Raw genomic sequence first — 10,313 nt, 5'->3', positions numbered from 1 at the left:
TAATGATGTGTTTGAGCACTTCAAAACTTTAAAGACTGCTATTAAAATATGTTAAAATATCAGATCTAGAGCATGGTAGGAGCTATGGAGGTTGGAAGATAAAGACTAAATTCATGTTGACATGGACAATAAGTAGACATTTGTTACACAAGTGAATTAGGTTCCAAGCTAGAAGCTTGGGCTCCTAAAGACAATCTCGTGTATTGGGCTAACAATGACACTAACTAAAAGAGGAAAGCATCATGATATTGTATTCATAATCATGAAAGTGATAGTCAAGTACAATGCTTTATAGAAGTTGGGTTGTTCCACTCTCCTCACTGTGCATATGGGATTCATGACATCTCTTCCTGGAGCATACATCATTTGTCTATTTCTCAACACCCCCCCTCAAATGATGAGTCCCTACACTTGCTAGCTTTTGCCCCCCATACATGGTGACATGGCTCGAGAGACTAGCTCATAGGTAGCCTAGTCAAGTTAAAGCTTGAAACTTTACATCTTTGGCAAGGGTTTTTACAAAGCAAATCCACTAAGGGAAAAATAGAGATCCAATATGAAAAAAATATATGAAAGATACAATGAAAATTCTTTAGAATAATCTATCAAAGTTGTCGATGGTAATGGAAGCATCTTTTTTTTCTTCTTCTTCATTCATGAATTGGTTTTGATGGTAATCATTCTACATCTGTTGTGCTCTTTTCTTGTAGAAACATTCACTGGCTATATGGCTAGTCTTGCCACAGTAATGACATATAATCCGATCCTTGTTGTTGTTGGTGTTGAGTCCTCAACCATGGCCTCTTGCTCCATAAGTGCCCTTGGTGTACAAGAAGAGACTGTTGTTGGTGGTGTGTTCCTTTGCATCCTTGCTTTTAACTTTTATTTCTCCATCAAGTAGTGAGCGCTCAAAATCTTTAAATGAGAGACTTGTAACATTACTTAGAGTGGACATAAGATTCTCATATGGATCCTTATATACACTTGCAAGTAGTACATCTATTGCTTCATCTTCATCAATATTCTTCTTAAGAGTTGCAAGTTGGGTTTTTAGGCTCTTGAACTTGTTAATGTGTATGGTCATGGAAGTACTATCTTTTATATCCCATTTATAAAACTGCATGAGTAATTTTACATTTGAATTCTTTGCTTGGGTACCAAAGATCTTGTCAAGTTCCTCCCAAGCAATTCTAGCATCTCTAATGCCAGGGATATGATGTAGCACATCATCACTTAGTCCCCAAGCAATGATGCCTAGTGCCATGTTTTTCATCTTCTTCCATTCTTTGGTTTTTGGTGGAGCTACTGCAAGGATCCCGCTTTGTGAATCTTCTTTCCCACCATTTGCATCACCTTCATCATCTTCAAAGAGATCCTAGAGGTCTTTCCTCATGAGGTGATACATGGTCTTTTCCTTCCATGCATGGAAGCCTTCTCCATTGAACTTTGCTATTTGTTCAAGCTCTGCCATTTTTTATCAGTAGCAAAATTAGCCAGCAAAAGAGTTGTACTTCAATGTGTCAAGAGACACAAGATAATCAATGTTTAACAGCACTGCATGAGTATTAAAAAAATACTATCTTGGAGCTCAATGTCGGATGTTGATGCTTGATCTTCTTCTTGCTTTGCTGATTTAGTGTGATAATTTGTTGGAAATTAAGTGCTCAGTAAGATCAGAGTGATAGAGTCTTCAGTGGAATGAGAGGAGTAAGAAAATGAAAGGTTTTATGACCTTGAAGGTCAATGGCTATAGATGCCCACAAAGATGACTGTTAGGATTTCTCAAATTGTGATCAATAGAGAGAGTATTTTGGGTAACCCTCTTGGGTGAGGTTAGCCCGATGTGGAGATGATGGCATTTGTACGACCAGCAAGGTGCAATTTAGGCAATGCTGGCTTCTGCAGTACACAATGTCAACGTGTGAAGTGATAGGATGGTGCACTCTGAGGAGAGGGAAATATATCCAGAAGAAATCGTGTAGAGAGATATCTAGGTGTTGCAAGCAGACATGAGACTATGGCAGCCATGAAAGCTCCAGTGAAGGTGAAGGTGGAGCTGGAGTAGGAAATGAAGTCTTGAGCCGATAACAAGATAGGCAAAAATGAAAGGGAGCTCAAGAAGTAGAGTGAGGAGCTGACCATGCTCAGCTTAGCTCTAATACCATGTTAAAATGTCGGATCTAGAGCATGGCAGGAGCTATGGAGGTTGGAAGATGAAGACTAAATTCATGTTGACATGGACAATGAGTAGACAACTATTACACAAGTGAATTAGGTTTCAAGATGGAAACTTGGACTCATAAATACAATGTTGTGTATTGGACTGACAATTACAATAGCTAAAAGAGGAAAGCATCATGATATTATATTCATAATTGTGAAAGTGATAGTCAAGTACAATGCTTTATAGAAGTCGGGTTGTTCCACTCTCCTCACTGTGCATATGGGATTCAGGACATCTCTTCCTAGAGCATACATCATTTGTCTATTTCTCAAAAAAATAGAAAATAGAGGGGGAGAGTACATCTATAATGAGTTCAATGACTTCTTGAGGCATATTGCATATGTTCATATACCAAAAGAGCTACAAATTATATCACTGTTATAATCCTTTCAGATGTGAGTTTAAAGTGAGTAGAGATGTCATTTTTTATGAGATGAGCATTTGGTATACATCTAGTGGTGATATATTAGATGATGATCATGATCATGATAGTCATGTTACTAAAAGAAAAGCAAGATTCATAGAGTCTTAGTGGTCCAGAAGCATCATCTAGTACTAGACCTATAGTTAGAGCCCTTGGTCTAGGAGATAAGGAGCAAATCCCGCATCTTCAAGTGCATCTACTAGTGTTGTAGGTGAAGACAAAGGGAAGAAGAAAGTTTCAGATGATGGTAAAGATGCATCTACTAGTCATATGTGATTTAATATAGATTCCAATGGTTTAGAGCTTGGATAATGTGCTTGGTATTCCTTTAGTTAGGACACCAAGTATGTAGAGAGCACATGGTAAGGTAAAGGCTCCACTAAGATGGTAATGTAAAGGCTTCACTAAGTGATCCAATGGTATGCATATCTAGCATCATTAGATAACCAATTAAAATATTTAGTTTTGAAGATTATGCATCTCACCATTATGCTAATATGTTAAAGGTGGTTGAGGATGTTGAGCCCACTTGTTTTGAGGATGTTGTTGGTCATGTGTATCGGGATGCAACAATGGATGAGGAGATGGCTACATTAGAGGACAACAAGCCTTGGGATTTAGTACCATTGGCTAAGGGCAAGAAAGCTATTGACTGTAAGTGGGTCTACAAAATTAAGCATAATGTAGATGGTTTTGTTAGCAGGTATAAGGCAAGGCTAATTGCAAAATGCTATGCTCAAACATATGGCATAGATCATGAAGAGGTGATGGCAACTATTAGATATATGATTGCTTTGGAAATAGCTAAAGGTTGGAGTTTGTAGCAACAAATAGATGTAAAAAACATCTTCTTGTATGATAAATTACAAGAAGAGGTGTATATGGAGCAACTAGCATGGTATGAGGATTTAGAGCATCCCACATATGTGTGCAAGTAAAAGAAGACACTCTATGGGCTAAAGCAAGCACTTACAACATGATCTAATAAGATCAAAGAGTATTTTTTCAACATTGGATTTTATGTTTCTAATGCTAATGACTCACTTTATGTGAAAAAGGGAGATGTAAGTTTGATTATCATAGCTATTTATGTGGATGGCTTGATTACTATAGGTGACAATGACAATGGCATTGCTAAAGTCAAGGACCTTTTGAGGAATAAGTTTGGGATGAAGGATTTGGGTGAGCTAAGGTACTTTCTTGGTATTAAGGTGATTAAACGTGATGAGGGTATATGGTTGTCTCGCAAAGACAATCTGATTTGGATATGTTGTCCAAGTATGGTATGACAGCGTGCAAGCCTCTTTCAGTGCCATTAGAGCAAAATATAAAGTTGAGTGGTGCTGATAGAAGACCCTACTTTTTTCAAGAGGATAGTAGGGAGTTTGATTTACATGACTATCACAAGGCCAAATTTGAGCAATGGTATTGATCTTCTCAGTTAGTTTGTGTTGATGCCTAGAAAGCCTCATTTGGATGCAGTTAAATATATATTGAAGTATGTGAAGTCCACTTTGCATTATGAACTTTTTTATGAGGCTAGTAAGGATTTACAGGTGCTTGGATACGCAGATGTAGATTGGATTGGTAGCATGTCTGATGGAAGATCTACCAAGGAATTCATGTTTTCCCTTAGTAGTGTAGCAGTGGTATGGTTGCAGCAGTTATTGGGTGATTTGAATGTGCAAGTAGATGGTCTAGTTGTCCTTCATTGTGATAACATGAGGAGAATACAATTAGCTAGGGACCTTATGCTCCATCCTAGGATATAATACATTGAAGTAAATTATTAGTTTGTGAGAGAGAAGGTGCTTGTTGCAGGTGAGATCGCCTTGGTATATGTCAGTACACAAGATCAGTTAGCTGACATCTTCATGAAGACATTAGGTGGAGAGAAGCTTTGAAACCTTTCTTGGAGTTGTAAAGATATAGTTAAGCTTGAGGGCGAGTATTGAGATGACACATCTACACTTAGCATGTCAATGATAATTATGAATCTTACATGGTCACTAGCTTATCACCTATTATATTTGGTTTATTACACCTATCTGTAGAAGAAAAAACTAGGAAGAAAATGTTTTGGTCTCCATCTCTCTTTGTGTGTTGTTGAGTGAGCTTCTCCTTGTGTGTATTGTGTGTGTTCAACACATTAGCTTGAGAAAGCCCCCTACTATGTGAATCATGATATAGATGAGTCAATGATAAAAAAATATTATTGGATTTGAAAACTTCAAGTAAAGAAAATCTTTTGTTTGAAGGCTCCATACAAAATTTGAAGCATAGTTTTACATGTCTTTAGTACAAATGCACATACAATGGTGATTATGGAATATATACAAGACGAAGTATTAGTAAGCCATCTAAAATCTAGTTTGTGCACTTGAAAGTTGGCCATGAGAAATGGGAGTGATACTGAAGAGGGAATTAATTCAAGTTTTAAGAGAGTGTTGAGTTTCTGTAGTGAACATAGGATGTCCAACTATAGAAGGATTGTAGGAACAAAATATGGACCATTAAATCTTTGCTTGGCAAGTTATAGTAAGAATATTTTATATATAAATACATAATTATTTGGTGCTTTATCCAATCATCAAACAAGAGTGTGTTTTTGGGTATGTCAAAATATGGGGTTACCTCATCCATTTATATGTCTTGAGTGTTAATCAAAAGCTCAAGTTTGATTTATATAAATTGACCAACAAATTCAGTTAGGTTACATATTTGTAATTTGTGGATTTCACTAAATATTTAAAAAAACATACATAGGGAGTTAAAGGTCGCATATACCTAGCCACTTACATTTACTTCATACATAGTGCCCGGAAACTTTTACACTACAGGTAGCAACTACCCACCATTATCACTTTATTCTTTATTCTTTCTATGACAATAGGATAAGGGAAGGTAAATCACACATTGTGATTGTTGGATTTTTCACATATCATCGTACTCTCTCTTGCTTGAACCTCCATAGTTCTTGTTTCCACTTATGCTCTCACCTCTTGCTCCACCTTTCAACTTGTATCAAAGTGAGCATTTGAGAAGCTTCACCGACATTCACTTCAACTTGGAAAGAGAGCTTCATCCATAGCTTCCATGGCATCCACCCAATGAGGTATGCATTAGTCCCGTTACTTCTCCAATCACTTCGACCCTTTCCACCATTCATCATGACCTTTCAAATGTTGGTTTGAGATCCAACAAATGAGCATTGAGATCAATGGCAATAGTAGCACCCTCTAGGATAGACAATGTGATTTGTGGTGGTTGTCTTGCATGTCTCTACTCAATCCTCTTCAGTCCTACCCCAACTCCACCATTATGTAGGCATTGTCAAATCTTGATAATCATTGGCATCTTCTCTTGGGTACTTGTGGCTTTGATCTTGAGCAATTCTTGGAGAGTTTCAAGTTAGTCATTAATATGTAGTCTAGAACACACCTATTGTTCACTATTTGAACAACAAATACTTGCTTGTTTAATTCTCTACAAATGCTTATGGAGTACATTTTTATAATTCACAAATGATGCATTGATGCTTAAGAAAGGCTTTTGGATTGATTATAGCTTATTTAGCTCAGTATTTAGAAGGTTTTTTTAATCATAAAACCCTATGGCCAATAAGCATTCACTATGAAAGCTTATGTATTAAATATATATATATATGCTTTGGGGATGCTACATGTATGTATTGATGCTTGGCCGCCCTGATTATCATACTTGAATATGCTTGTATTGAGCTCTAAGCTTTGGATTTAAGCTCCATTGCATACATATTTGCAATGGCTATTTATTCAACGGTTTTCACTTATGGGATTGGTTACTTATTGTTGATATATGCTTCCAAATGTATCGCTTCATGTCACTGGGCACCTGGATGTTATGAGAAAGATGTATTGAAAGACTCATATTTGGTAGGTATTCATGCAAAAGAAACAAGTCATGCCATTGAAAACCAAGGTCATAAATCTAGAAGATTGCAACAGAGATTATTGGGAAGAGCTTGATGATCTATGCAAGTCCACAATAATTATATTGTCTTATTTAAGCAGATGTACTTCAATGTTATTGCAACTGAAGGTAGTGATTATGATTTATAGAAAAGATATATGATCTTTATAACAAGCAGAGTCTTGGTTCACAATTGTATTGGTTGAAGAAGCTTCTAGACCTTTGCATGAAGGAGCGCACTCCTATATCCACTCATTTGAATGAGTTTCACTCCATTTTCAACTAGCTTATCTCTTAGGGAATTTAGCAAGATAATATAAAGTTTTTATTCTTGCTTGTCACATTACATGAGTCTTGGGATACATTATATACTGCTTTGAGTGCTAATTTTTAGAAGATTGCTTTAAATGCTCCCATGTAGAGAGTGAATTACTTTACAAAAAAGTAAACAGGAAGAACATTGATGCAACATGTACTTCTCATGCACTTATAGTTAGTAACATGATGGTAAAGAGAATGATCACCATGGTAGACATTCACAACCCCAATAGGGGAATTCTAAGTCTCTCAAACAGTCACACAATAAGTCCCATGGTCCTAAGTCCTCCTCTTACTTGTCATTACTGTAGGCACGTCATTACTGCAGGCACCAAGGTCACATAAGGCCACAATGCCATAAAATACACAATGATATACATGAAAAAGGGAAAGGGAAAGCGCAGGATAATGCCAAGTCTTCTAATGATTGCAGCATGATTTGTTAAATCCATTGTTAAGATTGAAGAGAAAAATACATTGGAGTACATTTCAAATGATTACACATTTATTGCTTCTTTGCTTGATGCTACTCAGTTGCTTGATTTTCAGTTTTCTTAGTCATAGTGTTAGCTTCTTGATACAAGGGCTTCCTTTCATTTTTACATGCATCAGCATCGGTTTTATAACTACCACATTGCTACAAGTTCAGTTAGACTTTGGGTGATGATCATGGATGTGATATTGTTGGCATAGGTGATGCAAAACTATAGTTTGTGGGTATTGGTGCTTCATTTGTGCTGCATGATGTACATCATGTCTTGGCTTTGACTAAAAGTCTTATCTCACCTTGACAATCAGATGATGAGAGGTGTCATGTATCTTTTGGTGATTCTACATGGAAGATTACACATAGCAATCTTATTTTTACTAGAGGTACTAAGGTTGGTAGCCAGTATCCCTTGCTTGTACCTGGATCTTTTGACCATGTTTTGGCCGTGACCAATCTTCCACATATGTCTCTTTGGCATCACCATATTGGGCATATGTCTCTTAAAGGAATGAAAATCTTGACTCGTTTGCTATACGTACTATTGTCAAATGAGCAATGGTTGGTGGAAACACCTAACACAACCCGACGATGACAGAAGAAAGGAGTGCCCATAGGAGTTCATGGCTTGATGTTTGCTCAAACAAGTGCACATTCCAACCACTAAGATCCTTTCAAACATCGTTTAACAATGCAAAAGACAATCTAATCTCTATCTTGAAACCACCACCGAAACAAAGCATTATAATTCTCTATCTAAGAGCAAACACTTATAACATCTCTTCAAAATAAGTCAAACACTATAACCAATGAATCCACAAGGTACGACGAACATTTCCATAACCCTCAAGGATGAAGATAAAACAGTGTGAGACCCCATGGACCTATCAATCCATCAAAGCATTAAAGTCATTATAAACATCATACCTGCAACATAAGCATCAAAACTAAATATCAAAAATCGCAATAATCCTCGTGAATTCATAAAAATAGGGTGATAAATAGCTACGAAACTTCAAACCCAACACTACTTCTCGACTCTATCATTTCATATGTGATGTCTTCTTTGCATGGACTTCAATGGCCTTCTTCTATTCATAGGTTTCCTTACATATTAAAAAATCAAAGCACACTATTTGGGATGAGAGGAAGGAGGAAGAGAGAGGGAGATTGCTTCTGATGAAGGTCTCTCTCCTTTAATACTCCTCCAGTTTAGGTGACGTTCCACTATCATCACAAACTGATACTCCCCACGTACTCAAGCCGGCACCAATTCCTTCTATACATGCTCTCTGACACATGGATGACTGAAATGGATGAGGTTGCCGCCCATTAGCTGACAGCCCACATTCACCTTCCTGTCACAATTCAAACCACGCTCCAGCTCGGCATCAAAAGGCACTGGCCCTGAATCTGACGACGACCTACTCCTTGTCAACATACAGGTTCCCTCAGTGTTGTTGCAGATACTCTCGTTCCCACGACAGCTCAGTACGTCCCTGAATCTGACGACGACCTACTCCTTGTCAACATACAGGTTCCCTCAGTGTTGTTGCAGCTACAGCTCCTTGTCAACATACAGGTTCCCTCAGTGTTGTTGCAGATACTCTCTTTCCCACGATAGCTCAGTACGTCCCTGAATCTGACGACGACCTACTCCTTGTCAACATACAGGTTCCCTCAGTGTTGTTGCAGATACTCTCTTTCCCGCGATAGCTCAGTACGTCCTGCTCTCTAAAAACACCCACGATGGCTCGTCCCGGATCCTCTCCATCAAAATGCGAGCTGACTGTCACCCAACGATCTCTGAGATATGCAGGTCAGCCTGCTCAAAAGCTCATTGTGAGAGTCATGTCGACGAAGACTCACAGCTCCCGATCTTGCCACGGCCACTCCATTCCATAAACTGCACTTCAATCTGCCATTGACAAGCCACCTGGGCTAGAAGCACCCCTCTCGTGAACAACAATCAACTGCCCAGAGTTGCAGCATACTCAACAGGCCCCCCAGACACGCAAGGCCACATCTCCTCAAGACGAGGCTCCGGCCTCATGATGACCCACAGCCCCAACACGGCCTAACTCGCCTCCATAGATGCACCAGGCCGGCATACAATACCATCCAGTCGTCCTTACTTCTCCCCCCCTCCAAACGAAGACCAACTCTCCTAACAGTTCTATAACTGGCTTTTTTCCTCAAAGCACGCGGCCCCAGCCCCTACAAAACGGCCACCCTCCCAAAAACCAACCACGCCTTTTCAACTTAGGCTTAAAGCTTCAGCTAATAAAACCTTAGTTTTCTTCCCCACTCACCTTTTCAACACGTTTTATCAAAAATAAATACTATATTAAGTAAACCATATGGAAGAAGATTTTCTCTTCTTCTTATGAATCCCAAAAGCCTTGGGTATGTTGTAGTGCCCATTATTCTTGCGGGACATTACCGAATGTCTTTGTTGAGATCACCTAGTCAAACTTTTCATGTTGAACACCCTCCTATGCCATCCAGGCTCTATCCTCTGCACCTTGAAGTCGGACTAAATGTTAATCATGCTCAAAGGGGAGTTTTTCCTGCTTATTTAGCATAGTTAGATTTTGCCAAAAGACGAAGGACACCACCACTTAATCGCTCATGTTTTAATTCATGTGATCATTGTTTATATGGTAGGCAGACTCGTAACTCACATAAAACGTACAATTCTACTTGCATGGGTAAGCCTTTGGCTCATGTTTACTCAAATGTTTATGGTCCCATGCCATGTCAATTACATTAGGTGGTGCAAAGTATTTCGTTATGTTCATTGATGATTATTCGCATAAGGTTTGGGCCTATCACATAAAGTAGAAGCCAAAAGTTTTGCCTCCCTTTCAACACTTTCTTACTATGGTTGAGTACTACTTTGGGCAATG

The sequence above is a fragment of the Lygodium microphyllum genome, chromosome 11 (genome assembly GCF_053477565.2).
Source record: "Lygodium microphyllum isolate KBCC chromosome 11, Lygodium_microphyllum_v1.1.10, whole genome shotgun sequence".
NCBI classification, from domain to species: Eukaryota; Viridiplantae; Streptophyta; class Polypodiopsida; order Schizaeales; family Lygodiaceae; genus Lygodium; species Lygodium microphyllum.
The sequence above is the reverse complement of the archived record's forward strand: the minus strand, read 5'-3'. Positions refer to the sequence as shown.